Below are 15956 nucleotides of genomic sequence, written 5' to 3'. Positions count from 1 at the left end.
TGTCATACCCTGCTCTAAAGCAGGACTGTTAACTTTGCCTTTATAGAATTAACGATAATCCATACTACGAATTGTTTTATTTATTAGAGGTTGCAGATAGCGGCGAGAAAAGGGAGAAGAATAATTTGTTAACAATATTTAATTTTTCCATTTTGATATCTCAACAGAGACGAAGTAGAATAAAGAAGTCTGGGTATTTATGACCTGTCATAGGTTAAGTGATTACTTTATACACATGCAACATTCAGTATTCTACCCATGATTGACAACCGTACACGATACGATTGAAATTCTTTTTCATCTATGTCAAAATGTAAAAATAGGGAAAAACCCCGATTAATGAACAAGTATTTGGACACACACTCAAAATGTTGTGAATATTTTATTTATTTATTTTATTGCACTCAATCGTTGGATTTAATCCTTAAGGGCCATATAAATACATCTTACTTTATATTTCTCGTTTCTAAATTTGAATAACAAGCTGACTTTAGTTTGTTTTAATAAAAAGGTAATTTAAATGCAAATTTAACACTGAGATAGAGAAATTTTTAAAAGTTTTCCTCCGAAATCAGATGCGCCAACAGCGGCAATCAATCCGGGGAAGTGCCAAAGTTATCATTACCACCCTCTCTCTGTCTCCCGCCCCCCACCCCTACTCGCACCCCCTATGCACCCCTGGCTGGTTACTTGTAGAAGGGGGGTTAGACGCGTCAGTGTCAAACTCTATTTTTTATAAACTTTTATCCTGTCGCGTAGTATTTGAAATTGAAATATTTTATACAGATGTCTCAAATTTTATTTTATTCATAGTAGGTTCTGTTCACTTATGAATGACGTTTAACGATGCTTGGTTAATTTTTTAATTTTAATGAAAATAGAAATTAATTTAGGGTTGATCTATGGATTTTTATCAAAGGTTTTGAAGAATCAAGTTAAAATAAGGATATTAAAAAAATAAGGAATTATAGTTTTTATGGTTTCATCGTAAAACATGATCTATTTTTATTTTTTAAGTGTACGTAAAACCTGATTTTCATTTCAACTCGTTAATATACTTTTACGTACATCCGCGTAAAAGTCGCTTCTTTTAAATAGGCCGGTCATAGGTACATATCCGCGTGATCGATATCAAATACGGACTTCTATCGATCAATACGATTCCCGTTAAAAATGTGTCGGCCTGTCGTCCCGTGGTTAGTATCGCGAACTCTGAATCAGATTTCTGGGTTCGAACCCACTCTACCACAATTTGATACATGTATTAAATAACGGACCGTTTAGTTAGAAATATTTGCGGATATAATTAGAACACAAATATTTCGCATCAAAATAAATTAAACAAATAATTAATGGACAAAGATATTAACAGGCGAAGACTGGATTAGAGTCATTGTTTTAAAATACGAGTACTTTAAAATAATGCGTAGCTGAAAGAGTCCTACAGAAATCTCAGCGTTCTCAGGTAGGCAAGATACTCCTTCAATATTATTAAAATAAAATTCAATATATTTTTTGTTAATAGAATAAAATATCTTCATTTAAGTATCACTCGTCAGTTGGAAGTTTTTGGTTAGAAACTCCCCGTAAAAACTTGTAAATCCCCACCAAAAGTTTATTTTTTACAGTGAAAAGTTGTCAAAGTTACAGCTCCCCTCTGTCACCGAGACAAGTACGGCGAGAACTCGGTAATCCTACGCATTCTTTCGTTTATTTTATTTTTCAATTTATTCCAAGCAAACTGGGGGTCACTGCGTAATCAAAGTGCGCACTCGAATCGCTGTTTGTTTTTGTGAAATCGTCTTCACAGCATACAAAATTGAAATCTTACAGTTGAACTTCGTTTTGTTTGCCGAAGAAGTAAGAACAGCACTTGAGTTTATTACTATTGGTTTATTGCCTTTACATTTCCATCATTCGAGATATTTGTTTTGCGAATTTGCAAACTACTACTGTAAATGTTCGTTTCACTCAATCTCTTCGGCGAATTGTTTTATGAGTCTTTTTCAACTTCATTTCAAAGCGTAATATTTCACGTTCCCTCGTCAATTCCTGGAATATTTTTCCGATTCTGCTCCGATATTTTATTCAGCACTTTTATTATTCGTTCGGGTTTTATCAGTGACTCCAATAGTCCATAAATTATATCGGAAGAATGATTGTAAACAGCAGCGTAAGTATAAAATGATTTGTTAGTTTTTCTGCGGGATGAAATTACGCCAAAGGGTAAAAATATCATATTAAAAAATATTAAATTATTGAAGTTCAGATAACACCTCTGACTTTTTTGTAAATAAAAGTCATTGTAACATCAATATTTTACATCTGAAAATTACTTACACCTTACCTGTTTTGTACGATGCATCGTCCGCTTGGATGTACAAATATTTTGACTATTATAATTACCGTTTTGAGATTATAAAAGTATGGTTTAAGGATTCGAAGGTTATATTGCAAATACAATAATACACACATAGGACATAAGATAAATAAGTTATATTTTAACAAGCATACATACGATATGAGTTTTAATAATCTGTAAAGCTCCATGATGTATTTTACTAAAAACGTCACCACTTAATGCCTTTTTTGTGTTCGTAATGTTTGCATGTATAAAATCTTTATTACTAATAAAACTTACTGAAATGTCTTTCTCTTTAATTACATATTTTCAGCTTTGTGCAGTGTATTCGCTAAAACACTTAGTACCCAGAATAAAATTTGCAGTAATCTAAGATTTCACGTACTTCTTAGAAAACTTTATTGAAATCTTAGGAACCTAATCCTAAATCACATCCATTTTTTTCTAAATAAAGAGGTACTAACACACATTTTTGTAAATACAGTACGGCTACTAAGTAAGCATATTCTCTAGCTGCATTTACTTGGAATATACGTCGTTACTAGCATGCTCATAAGCAAACCTGTTCAGATAGCATGCTCGAAAATTGAACGACTGTCAAATTTTGAGCCAGCTCGAAATGAGCATGTTGTCTGATAATAATGAGCATGTTTGGTATGAAAAATCATGATCACGTTTTTTACAGAAGTACTAAAAAAATGTATTATCGTATAAAATACTATCGTAAGAATACACATTTTTTTTAAATACGGGTTCAATGCTATGATTATTTAGTTGAGGCCTAGATCTCAAGCGTTTAAACCACAAGGCGCTCGACCGCGCTAAGGGCTAGACTTGTGTTCACGCTCATTTTTTTCTCTTGTGTTCTCAAGGTATATTGATTCTTCGTCCTTGTTTTTTTAGAATATAAATTGAAAAAATATTTGAATATTTTTTTTAACTCCGTCACTTTCTTTTCAATAACTCTTTCTTTTCCAAACCGTGTATATATTTCGAAGATGAACTTTTTATTCCATACAAACGTTGTTTTAAGAAAAAAATTAATTACGTCAAATGTTAGCCGGGTTCAGAGAAGATTATATTGCGACTTATCGAATTCTGGGCCTTAAATACATACATTCCATATGTCACGTATTGACAATTGAACAATATGTCTCAAAGCTATAAGTAATAATACTCTCGCGTTCACCCTGAGTTCAGTTAAATTTAGACAGTGGTGTAGAAACGGGTAAATCTGGTGCAGTTATGTGTTGTGTGTGTGTATGTCCATGTGTTTGTGTGTCCGTGCGTGCGCATGTGCGAGTGCACACGCTTGTCTTGTATAGTTTATAAAAGGTGTTAAACAGAATATGCGCTACACAAAACAAGAATGCTGACGAACGATGAACGACCTTTGCATCCGGCAAAGACATTTTAAATTATCTACAATTTCGACTGCATTATTTCCTTCCGGTTGATTTAGGAACAGTCGCGGGACAAGTATTTACCCTTGTTAATTATTTTGACGATTCGTGAGTTTCGTAGATTCTTAATTAAGGTATTTCAGTAACTTCTGTTGTTAACCCTTTCGTCCAGATTTTCTTCGCGTCCGTCCTAAATATATAATAGGATAGTTTTGCAGAACTATCCAAGTCGCATTAAACCAATTTTGATTTTATTTGTGTATTGTGTTCCTTGATTCATTTTGTCCGCCTCCGTAGTGTAATGGTCAGCACGCTCGGCTACCGTTCCGGAGGTCCCGGGTTCGATTCCCAGGGGGGGTCAAATAAATAAAAGTGTTTTTTCTCACTCTAATATTTATTCAATATTGACCTGGACTGGTACCTGAAGCGGAGGGCTGATCACCTTTCCTTCGTGTGTTATCGATCAAGATAACACTGCGTTTATATAATGCAGTGCCCTATGCACCATTGGGGTGCGGACAAGGGTTTAAAAAAATATATTGTGTTCCTTTTGCTACTGATTTTGCTGTTTGAAAGTTCTATACTATGTGAATAAATATTCATATTACAAATATGATTATGTATCCATTTTATTGTAAATTTGTAAAAATATCTGGAAGAGGGACGGGAGAGAGGAAAAGGTGAAAAGGTCAAAGCCCAAGTCAAAGACAAATTGTATGAAACGAGGGACACACCACGATGTCAATGTCGACATAAAATTTGAGTCTCTGAGCGCTGACAATGTCGAATAGAACATCAAAATCTCCATATTCATCTTTGACTTATTTTGATGAACGATAAATATAGGATCATTGTTTAGAGTTTTATTTCTACCTTTCCTGGGGCCCTGAGTATTCGACTGGAATTATTTTTTCTATGACATTATAAAAAAAAATCTTGGCAACCTCCTCAAATTCACTGTTTTTATTTTTTTTATTTTTTTTCAAAACATATTACGTACATGAGTCATATATACATACAATATTCCCGATGAATAATTTATATTTCTCATTTTGGGAGATGGGATTAAGATTAACAAGACTGGAAAAATATTTTTTTAAATAACCAAAACTAATACTAATACATGGCAAAATATAAAAACAATAAACAGGTATTATAAATGTGCAGAAGAAGCATATTTAAACGATATAAATAAAAAAGACATAAGGTTAGGAGCACATTTAAAATAAACAAATGAGAAAATATAAAAAAATATATATATAACAAATCGCTCACTCCTTTCAAGAACGTCATAAATCAAAAAACTTGATTTTTCAGGAGAACGTTTTCAAAGTTTAAAAATATAATACAATGTATCTATTAAAAATAGATATCAAGCCACTTATTGAACTTTTTACTGTGCAACAGATCTTTTTAGGTAAAAACTGAAGGTTTTTTCTCCATTTGAAAAATATTTAGTATATTGAAAAAAATAATTAAGCAATACCTTTTCTTCAAAGTGCAAAAACAACACTTTCTGCCCTGTAACGGGTAAATATTAAGTTAAGAATATGCCTCTTTTGCTGGGATATAGTACATTTTCTGGGCATTCCGAAAACATGCACAACTGAAAATTGACGATTTTTTATTTATGACGTTCTTGAAAGGAGTGAGCTAAATGAGAAAGTATAAAAAAAACATAAGGTAAAAACAAAATAGGAGAATATGACTAATCACTAATCACTACATATATATCTTACCATAAATGATCTGAGTACCTTCTCAGATCATTTATTTTGGATCCCCGAATGGGTTTTATTTTATATATGTCAGGCAGCTGGTTAAAATCGTCCCAAAAATCAAGCCTCCGAGAATCACTCGTAACTTGGTGATGTTCAGTTCAGTTCAATCCGTTCCGGTTAAGGGTTAACCCATTCCCTCCCGCGTTGGTGAGACGATGATGGGAGGATGGAGTAGGTACCGCATGAGGAGCCGGCAGCCAGCCCTGGGGAAGCGATGACAGGCCGATGTTCCTGGCAACACAAATAAACGCTTTTACAAATAAACACACGAACCCAATATACAAAACTACCGTGTCCCTGTAAAATAACTTGAACTTTTTGCTTTTCATCAAAAAATATTGAAAAGTAAAATGTGCTTGTTTCGTCTTTTTACTTTTCCAACTGTTATCCAATCAAAACGTCATTAATAACAATAATCTATCACACATCTCATGACTATAAATGACAACTGTCATATGTCATTTAGTGTCAAATAATGATCTCGAAGGTAAATTTCAGTGATTCTGTTTTTTTTTACACAAAAATTACACATATAAGAGATGATTTCATTTGTGTATGTACCTTGGTTTCTGTGAAAATCTTATTTTAAATTTACTTTTTAACTTTTTTCTAAAATACTATTTCTTTTCTTCTAAAAGCTGCACTTTGGAGCTTTGTCGATTAGCTACCAATGAGTCGCCCTTACAGTCAAACCAGATTTTTTTTTTAATTTAAAGTATCTTGTAAACCCAGGCAAAAACATCACAAAAATAATAACAAAAAATGTCCTTTTTAAAATGAAATAATCATTATGACCGCGGTAGGTTATCATGAAACTTTACTTCTATTTTATTTTCTATTAATGGTGAATCACCTGTAAAAAGCTATTTTAATTTTTTGTGTAGGAAAAAGTTTGAAAAATTGTTGACTGAGCCGACTAGCCGATTAGTCGGCTAGATGGCGTACCAGTAGTCAGTACATGTCTTATAATTATAAAAAAGCTCTAAGTTTACATTAATTTATTTCTACTAAAAACTTTTTCTTAAATTGGCGTCCTTGTTTAGATTCATTTTTTGATTTTATACATGAATATAATTTTAAACTCTTAGAAATATTGACATTTAATTGCTTAACAATCGATATGTTTTTATGTACAATGACTCGTAAACTTTACCATATTGAGGTATCCACTACACTGCGATAACGAACTATTTCGTAGCCGTAAAAACAAGTTGAAAATTTCCACGGAATGCTGATAACTACATGAAACTTTTTATTCAATCCATGTGACAGAGCTTTTTTGTTTACATTGTACCGAGATCGGTACATTGCCAGATGCACGAATTTCATTAACTGTTCTGCCCGTATTATTTTTATTTCCCAACGGCCGTCAACAAAACACACATTTAGGAAGTCGTTTAACACCCAAATCCGGTTAAACACATCAGCCAATGTGGTCTGGTGGTGAGGAAATCGGCCCCCATCCTTCTGCACACTGGTTCATATCTCGGCGATGATGTATTCATGTTCTCACGACGTCTCCACTACTTTATTGTCTGAGCTGAACGTTTATTACTATTGTTTCTGCGTTTTTTATGACATTACAGCGGAATATGTGTCACTGAATTTAACAGTTTTTGTTTTCTGTTACCACTCAACATTTAATAAAAAGTAAAATAAAAACTTTTCGCAAAATTTATTTTACGATGACGCCACTAAGCAGTTTTTCTTACCAATATCAGACAAAGCGGGAGAGATGGTAAATAATTTTATCGACCCAACTATCTTCAGAAGATTATCTTTTTATTGTGTGCTAGCTGTACCAAACCACGCGTTTCTGTGGCTCAGTCTAGTTGAATGGAAAAACAAGAAAAGAGAAAGCACACATTGAATCTTTTTATGTAAAATTTCTAAATATTATGGGTGCAACGTTGTGTCAAAACGAAATCGGGGAATAAGTACTTTAATAGATTGGTGATTTTTACCAAACGAACATAAACGTATTTATTTATATAGATGTCATTACCATGCCCCACTTAGTGAACGTAATGAAACATCACACCATTCATTTTCAATGAATTAATTAGCATTTGATATTAATCCTATCGCAATTAATGTTGAATGTCCGGCGCTATCTAATATATATATATATATATATATATATATATATATATATATATATATATATATATATATATATATATATATATATATATATATATATATATATATATATATATATATATATATATATATGTATATATATATATATATATATATATATATAAATATATATATATATATATATATATATATATATACATATATATATATATATATATATATATATATATATATATATATATATATATATATATATATATATATATATATATATATATATATATATATATATGTATATATATATATATATATATATTCATATATATATATATATATATATATATATATATATATATATATATATATATATATATATATATATATATATATATATATATATATATAAAGGACTCTTGTTACATAAACAAAGACGTTTTTATTGAGAAGATAAAATATACATTTATGTTCGAACGAAAGCTAACTTAAGTTTATTTTTGTTGCCTGTAAAAACTCCACAAGAGAAACGTACGTAAAACATCGAGAAACTGAAAAGATCATAAAGAAGTTTACTTGAAATGCACAACCCAATGAAATATTAAAATAATAAAATATATTGCGTGGATCACCATAATAAGTTATGAATATTTTTTGTTCATATAAACATCACCAAATAAATGTAAAATAGGACATGATTTTATAGACTTCATATAGACTGAAGTTTTGTACATATCGCTCACTCTTGATTATACATGAGAACGTTTTTAAAGTTTAAAAATATTATATATGTAATACAATGTATTAAAAATAATTATCAAGCCACTTATTGAACTTTTCGCAACAGATCTTTTTAAGTAAAACCTGAAGGTTTTTTCTCAATTTCAAAAATATTTAGTTTATGTATTAAAAAAATAATTAAACACTACCATTTCTTCAAAATGCAAAAACAACACTTTCTGACCTGTAGCGGGTAAATATTAAGTTAAAAATATACCTCTTTTGCTGGGATATAGTACATTTTCTGGGCATTCCGGCATAACTGAAAATTGACGATTTTTGCTTTATGACGTTCTTGAAAGGAGTGAGCGCTATGATTTATTGAGGGCAAGATGCAATGTCTGCATTTATGATTTGTCTCTCTTTATTCTGGATATTGAATTAATTATATGAAATTAATTGTGCCATTTTAATGAGATCAGATTGTATATTCCAAGATATCTTTCTTTTCTGACACTGCTATCATTCTTCTGAACCGTGTCAATATTAACAAGCAAAATAATTCTCTCTCATAAATATTTATCGCTTTTAACCTTAGTGCCAAAGATATTATTATCCACACAACTGTAACAAAAAATACTCTGCATGACTCTTGGATCCATTTCAATCGAAAAAATTAGAAATATTAAAAAAAAAATTAAATAAATTCAAATCTTTATGAAAAGCGGTTGGTATCGAATTCCTTACGCAATTTGCTAGTGCAGGTATAGTTGTAAATTCCTCCATCTATACATACCTTTTGATATATTGTAATAAAAGATGTCACATTATAAATATTAGATATTTTTGGGCATGATATCATGCTTTTATCAAAGCTAAAATTTTAATATGTGCGTTACATAAAAAAATACAAATACTAAAAGCCCGATAACGTACGATACATCGTATATTTATTTTTATTTAAACTTCGGTACCATTTGACGTAATTGATTTTTTTTAAACACCGTTTTTAAAATAGAAAAACATTTTTTTAATAAATATTTGGTTTTAAAAAGAAAAGAGTTATTGAAAGGTTAAGGTAGACTTGAATAATTTTTTCTTTAAACATCATAGAAATCATTAAATATTCTGCATCTAAATCGTTTTCGAATTAGCACTAATAACTTTGTATTATAACACTTTCCTTATCATTCATCGTTCACATTGTGTAATACCACTTTTATAAACACTTATTCGGGACTACCGGTTTGAAATGTCAAACTGTAACAGTTTAATTTTAATGACCTGATGATGAAATGATTATATTGAAAAGTGGTATTACATAAAGTGAACGATGAATGACAAGGAGAGTGTTATATACCATATCACAGAGTTAACAATGCTTTTGATATACTAAATGTAACTTTGTAATCAAATTTGTTCGAAAAATAAAAAAAAATACAAAGTCGGGTGGTTATGACTTTGAGATCGCGTAATGTATTGAATCTTAATTTTCGATAAATATGTGAATTTTATTTGTTGTGTGCGCATGGTACTGCGAAAGTAACACACGTAATTATCGATGTATTAATATGCATGACAAATATTTGAACGTTTCTCGGCAACAGAGACGCAGTGACACCTCAGTGTGTGGTAAAGCACTCGAGTCCCCACTTCCTAGCGTGGTAGCCACTCGAGGCGTTTTTAATACTAAATTTTATTCTCGACAAATTTTATGCTCGCAAATACTCGAGCCGAATGTGTGGTTCACCAGCAAAGGCATTCAACTCCCGCTGCTCGAGTGCCGACTCAACGGTGAAACCTAAATTATTGTATACTTACTACTTCTCGCGAATTTTGTTTCTCCCCGCCTTAGAGTCAAATCTGAGTACATATTTCGTTTTTGTTTTCATATTTACGGCATCAATGATTGTGTACACGGGAGTGTAAAAAAAACACTATGATATTAAACGTATAACTTTTAGAGTAAAATCTAATGAACTATTTCTCGCAAATTTTGTTTTCTACCCGCTATAGAGTTAAATCTGAGTACATATTTTGTATTCTCAATATTATTAATATATAAAGCATTTACTTTGTGGTTAGTCATTTTTACATATTTATTTTTTTACTAAAATGTCAATAATATTAGTATATAACCACTCACCGAGATTTTTATGTCTACCGGTTTCGAGACGTACCCGTCTCTCGTCAGGACAATAACTACCACAGCATGTAAACAATACCACCCTTCACCACCATAGCACCATTTACATACTTGATATTACACATTTGGATATTGACGAAATAATGTTGAATTGGATATTTTGTCAATATCCAATTCAAACTCCACCCACTCCTTTTATCCTACGAATTTATAAGCTGGTTCATTCATATGTTTAATCCTAGTGCATGTTTAACCTCGGCTCGTAATGTATGTTTTTGCTGAAACCTTCAGTGCATGTTGGTCTTCGGGTCGACCAAAAATCGCACGTGTTAAACATTTTGTGTAGTTTTAAGTGTGTAAATGGTGCTATGGTGGTGAAGGGTGGTATTGTTTGCATGCTGTGGCAGTGATTGTCCTGACGAAGAGACGGGTAAGTCTCGAAACCGGTAGACATAAAAATCTCGGTGAGTGGTTATATACTAATATTATTAAGATATTTTGTTTTTGTTTTCATATTTACAGTATCAATGATTATGTATACGCGAGTATAAATAAAAAACACTATAATGTTTAACGTATAACTTTTTTAGTAAAATCTAATGAACTGACTACTTCTCGCAAATTTTGTTTTATCCGCGCTTGAGAGTCAAATCTGAGTACCTACATATTTTGTTTTTGTTATCATATTTACGGCATCAATGATTGTGTATACGGGAGTTTAAACCGAAAACGCTATAATATTCAACGTTTAACTTTTTGTGTTCTGATGTAGCCCGGATTAATAATAATGAATTTGGATAGGAAGACCGAGGAAAACTTGGCACATCTGTGGGTATGTTTGGGGAGATGCATGAATGTGTCTATATTCAGGAGACGACGATATTATATTGATCATTGAACTCAATCTCATCTCTATTCAAATTTCCGTGTTGTAAGAACATACATTGCTAACTTTTTCATAAGTTAAATACATTTTACTCCAGCGCTCGTTTTGAATCTGAGAAAACCGTAGAATTTAGTCACAGAGCAGACTGGTTAGTTATTCTTTACTAAAACTCTTTAAATATGGAATCTTAAGTGCTGCCATACCATCTCACAATTTCCCCATCGTTAAGAGGTACCTACCCCTGTGGAACAAAAGACGGCAAGCGTTTAGCACAATGTTCTACGAAGTAACCTGTCAGCACTGCCGCTGTTGCCAGCTGGACATTATAATTTAATTTCCTTTACATATTCATCAAGCGGTGTTGCCGGCGTCCGATAGTTTCCCATTCCTTCCCTTTGTGCACTTTCCCGGGAAAAGCAAACAGAGGACGCGTCTCCTCTTCTTCTTTTTCGCAGAGTGGCAAAAAATCGACTCCTGTCTGGCAGCCCAACGGGATATTATGCAAATACTACGGGCAGAGGGACAGTGGGCAGGCAGTAAGTATACAAGTACTCAGTTTATTTTTGAAATGGAAATAGAACGCCGTAATGAGATTTCAATGTTTTAAAGTGGAGTGCATTCCTGTGCAGAAATTGCTACTTCTGGACTATTCTGACTCCAGCTATTATGAAACCTGTTCGTCATATATGTTTTAATTCGTGTTCGTATAATGAAATAATTATTTTTGCTTACATGTAATTAGAGTAACACGAGTCGGGTTATGGTCTCGTGGTTAGTGTCGGAGACTTTTTATCAGTTTTCTAGGTTCGAATCCAACTAAACTCATCTTGATTCCAATTTTAAAAGTGGCCCACTTAGACCTTTAAAATAACATAAAATTGAAATACATTTTATGAAATACTTTGTATGAAATATAAATATTTGTGTACATATATAAAAAGAACACAATAATTCCCTATAAAAAACACAATCGATACAACACTGTTTCAATTAATTTCAGAGTCCCATTGTAAATAAGGTGCACACTTTTAGTAATATAAATAATAAATAAATAAAACCCTTATCCGCACCCCAATGGTGCATAGGGCACTGCGTCTTTTTTTTTGTAATATAACTAACATAATACCAGGTAACATGAAAATATCACGAATTCCGTATCATCATCATATTAATTATAATACATTATTATTACTAAATCGAGAACCTACATACCTATATTCATTTATATTTTTTTTTTACAAAAATTTTTGTTATTTTAGTATATAACCACTCACCGTGTTATATACTAGTATTACTAACATTTTTGTAAAAATAATATAAAAGTAAAAATGACTAACCACAAAGTAAATGCTTTAAATATTAATAATATTTATAATATTATATTCATCTAAATCATAAACTGATAAAATAAATATTATCAATGCTGTAAAAGGAACCCATTATATTTTATGATCTGAGTAGTCCAATACGGTTCGTTTATTAGTAGTTTAATGTGCCAGTTTTAATTAATAATCTATTTGACACATTTGAATGATTTATAGTTATTTTTATCGACGAGTCAATTATTGGGATCAATGTTTTAATGATCACTTGACTATCTCTTAAATTGTTGCGTTGTTCTGTATACAATGGAGAAATATTAATCTAACGAAGCAGTCTTCATACTCAATTTGTTAAAATACACAAAGTAGTACGTATGTGTATAAGTTCTCAATAAACTCCTCTATGGAAGATTCTCAAATGGAACGAGTAGCACTGAACCGCTTTTTCCCTTAAAACATTTTCTCACTTTCTGTGCACTTTTGTATGTTGTACCTGCTGTTTTAAGGTAGATCACAAAATCAGCTGATTCTTGTGTCTCTAAGTCAACTAACTCATCTATGTAAGATTTTCAAATGATAAGAGTAGAACTCAGCCAGCATGTCCCTTATAATGTTCAACGTGAAATTATTAAGTGTTCATATTATAACAAAACCGTGCAGTAAATCAAGTAAATTGTATCAGAACTAGGTGAAACAAAATGCAATTATAAATGTATGAAAATCTATAAGTATTAAGAGATCGCGAAAGTCATTTTTCTAAATCTAAATTTATTTAGAATTGAAGAACTTTTCTTTAACTTTTGTTTTTCTTTGCACCATGTATTTTGTCGCACTGTTAAAATTATTTCTAAGAAAAGTGCATTTTTTAAGGTTTGTAGAATTAATCTACAGGAATATTTCTCCATTCTACATATAGTGAAAGATATTTCCTTGTATTCAAGCTATGAATTTAATCTAAATTTAAATTTTCTGATTTCATCCTATTCTTCTTATAATATATGGATATTACACATTGTCATTTATAATGAAACTCTACAACATACCTACTACACTATACACCACTGACTGATAATCATATAACACATTATGTGTGGATTGGTAGTTGAGCTTAAATCGACTGCTTACAATAAACGAACCTTCAAAGAAACACTCTTAGTAAAATCACTTAAAATATGTACAGGTATTAATTTCAAAAAATATAAAAATATTAATTTACCATGCGTCCAAATAATAATTGTTTTGGTTTTGACATGTATAAATGAATTTTTATGTACTAAACCGTCTTTTATTTGTTTAAAATATATTGTTTTAATTATTATACATATTTTGACTAATGGTGTCGGCATTTACTTTGTAGCACTTCATAATTTCTGATGATTTGATTAAAAGTCGAGAATATACTAGTGTAAATTAAAACTTCAAATTTAGTTATACTTTTAACCAAGTTAAATAAATATAACTTCGACTGATTTTTAGTACCACTAGCATAATAGTAAAAAAAATGATCATTTATATGGCGCCATTTTCGTAAAATACTACCTCAAAAGCGCTCCATTCACTTATTTCGTAAACAATATTTTTTGTAAATAAACTCTTTAATCTTCAGTTTGTTTTGAGTATACATATGATTTGAAATTACTAAATTGAGTTTTGTTTTATTTATGTTTTATTTTTGTTATATTTTATGTATCTATGTACATACTCAATACATACATCCTACAGACGTACAATACTTTTTAAAAAGTACGTGAGAGAGAGTTTACGTTCACAATAATTTATGATAAAAGCTCATTCGAAATCCTGTATTCATATTTTGAATAAAAAATGTAATCGTCAATTTTTTTATAAAGCTAGGGTTAAACGTTTCAAATTGAAATACCATGTTGGCAACTACTTCAGTCACACGTCAAACTACACAATACTTCATTATGCCGAGATTGTATCGCGTCAGAATAGGAGCAAATGCTCCCGCTTAGAAGCCTACTCCAATTTTCAATTAGTAGTCATGACACCCCCTACCTCCTAACTCCATCCAGTTTACCTCCCCGTACACGTTTTTGAACTTTGACGAACATTTCATTATCCTACGATGGGTTTACGAACAATTCAGACTAAGTATTGTCTGAAACCCAAACAGCAAAATCGTAATTTATACTCGCTAATCAGGCACTATATGAAACCTCTAAATAATGTAGGAATGCTTGGAAAACTGGAAAATAAATCAAAGAAACTTTCTTTATATTTGAAATTGTATTTGATATTTGACTCGAGTTGCGATCACTTAGCTCACATGAGTTTTTGAAGAAAACGTGTCATTCACTTTAATTAATTTTTTGATAAGACATTGTTATTGACAGTTTCATTAACTACACCACTATTTTTTATAAAAAATAACATTTAGGATTTTTATGGAGTGTGTAGAAGTTTTTGGTGAAAGTATTTTAATGTTTTTGATTTAAAATAAACCCTGATGATGACAATGTATTGTTGAAACCGGTAGGTTGAATTGTATTAGTAAAAAAACTTGTGAAAATAAAGTAAATTAATTTTATAAAGATATTATAAAATGTACCACAAAGTATCTGTGAAAAACATTCAAGAAAATATATTTTAGTCTCTCTCTGCTAGCTAATCATGTTAATTTTTGAATTTTTTAAAACGTTAGAACGTTTATACGTATAACGTTAATACGTATTTAATTTATACGTTTGTTATAAAACGTTTTCAAAACAATTAGGTTGAATTGTATTAATAAAAAAACTTGTGAAAATAAAGTAAATTAATTTTATAAAGATATTATAAAATGTACCACAAAGTATCTGTGAAAAACATTCAAGAAAATATATTTTAGTCTCTCTCTGCTAGCTAATCATGTTAATTTTTGAATTTTTTAAAACGTTAGAACGTTTATACGTATAACGTTAATACGTATTTAATTTATACGTTTGTTATAAAACGTTTTCAAAACAAAACCTACCCCTTTTAATATTTGAGTATTCTCAAACCTTCCCTCTTCGTCAGATAACAAACCCGAATTTAAGTACGTGCGTAGTGAAATTTATCCACTGTGTGAGATGGGTGTCCGGCATTCAGCTGTTACCACCACGCTATAATACATGTATAACGTATTCGGGAATCACCCCCTTGCGCTACACACTCGTATGTATGGTACACCTAGTACATTTTAGGGCGACGCTAGTATGAGGGTTGTCACACGTCACCGAGTACGATACTAGACA

At 31.0% G+C, this 15956-nt stretch overlaps 1 protein-coding gene and 1 pseudogene across 2 annotated transcripts in view; one reads left to right on the top strand and one right to left on the bottom strand.

The window, feature by feature from the left end:
- LOC148307060 (histone H2A-like) overlaps positions 1-3011 on the bottom strand; it is a 79132-nt pseudogene extending 76121 nt beyond the window's left edge.
- Positions 1-15956, top strand: part of fz2 (frizzled 2) — a 200360-nt gene that overhangs the window by 48841 nt on the left and 135563 nt on the right. The window contains exon 1 of one of the 2 annotated variants that reach the window (XM_088264026.1): positions 10945-11931. The exons of the other annotated variant lie outside the window; for it this stretch is intronic. The gene's annotated coding sequence lies outside the window, so the exon portion shown is untranslated. Of the gene's footprint in view, positions 1-10944; positions 11932-15956 lie in introns of those variants that run through there. 2 annotated transcript variants of the gene reach the window in all.

This window comes from Brachycentrus maculatus, unplaced genomic scaffold (genome assembly GCF_059751285.1).
Source record: "Brachycentrus maculatus isolate JH-2025_06_01 unplaced genomic scaffold, ASM5975128v1 h1tg000212l, whole genome shotgun sequence".
In the NCBI taxonomy this organism is placed as follows: Eukaryota; Metazoa; Arthropoda; class Insecta; order Trichoptera; family Brachycentridae; genus Brachycentrus; species Brachycentrus maculatus.
This window is presented reverse-complemented; position numbering and strand designations above follow the sequence as displayed.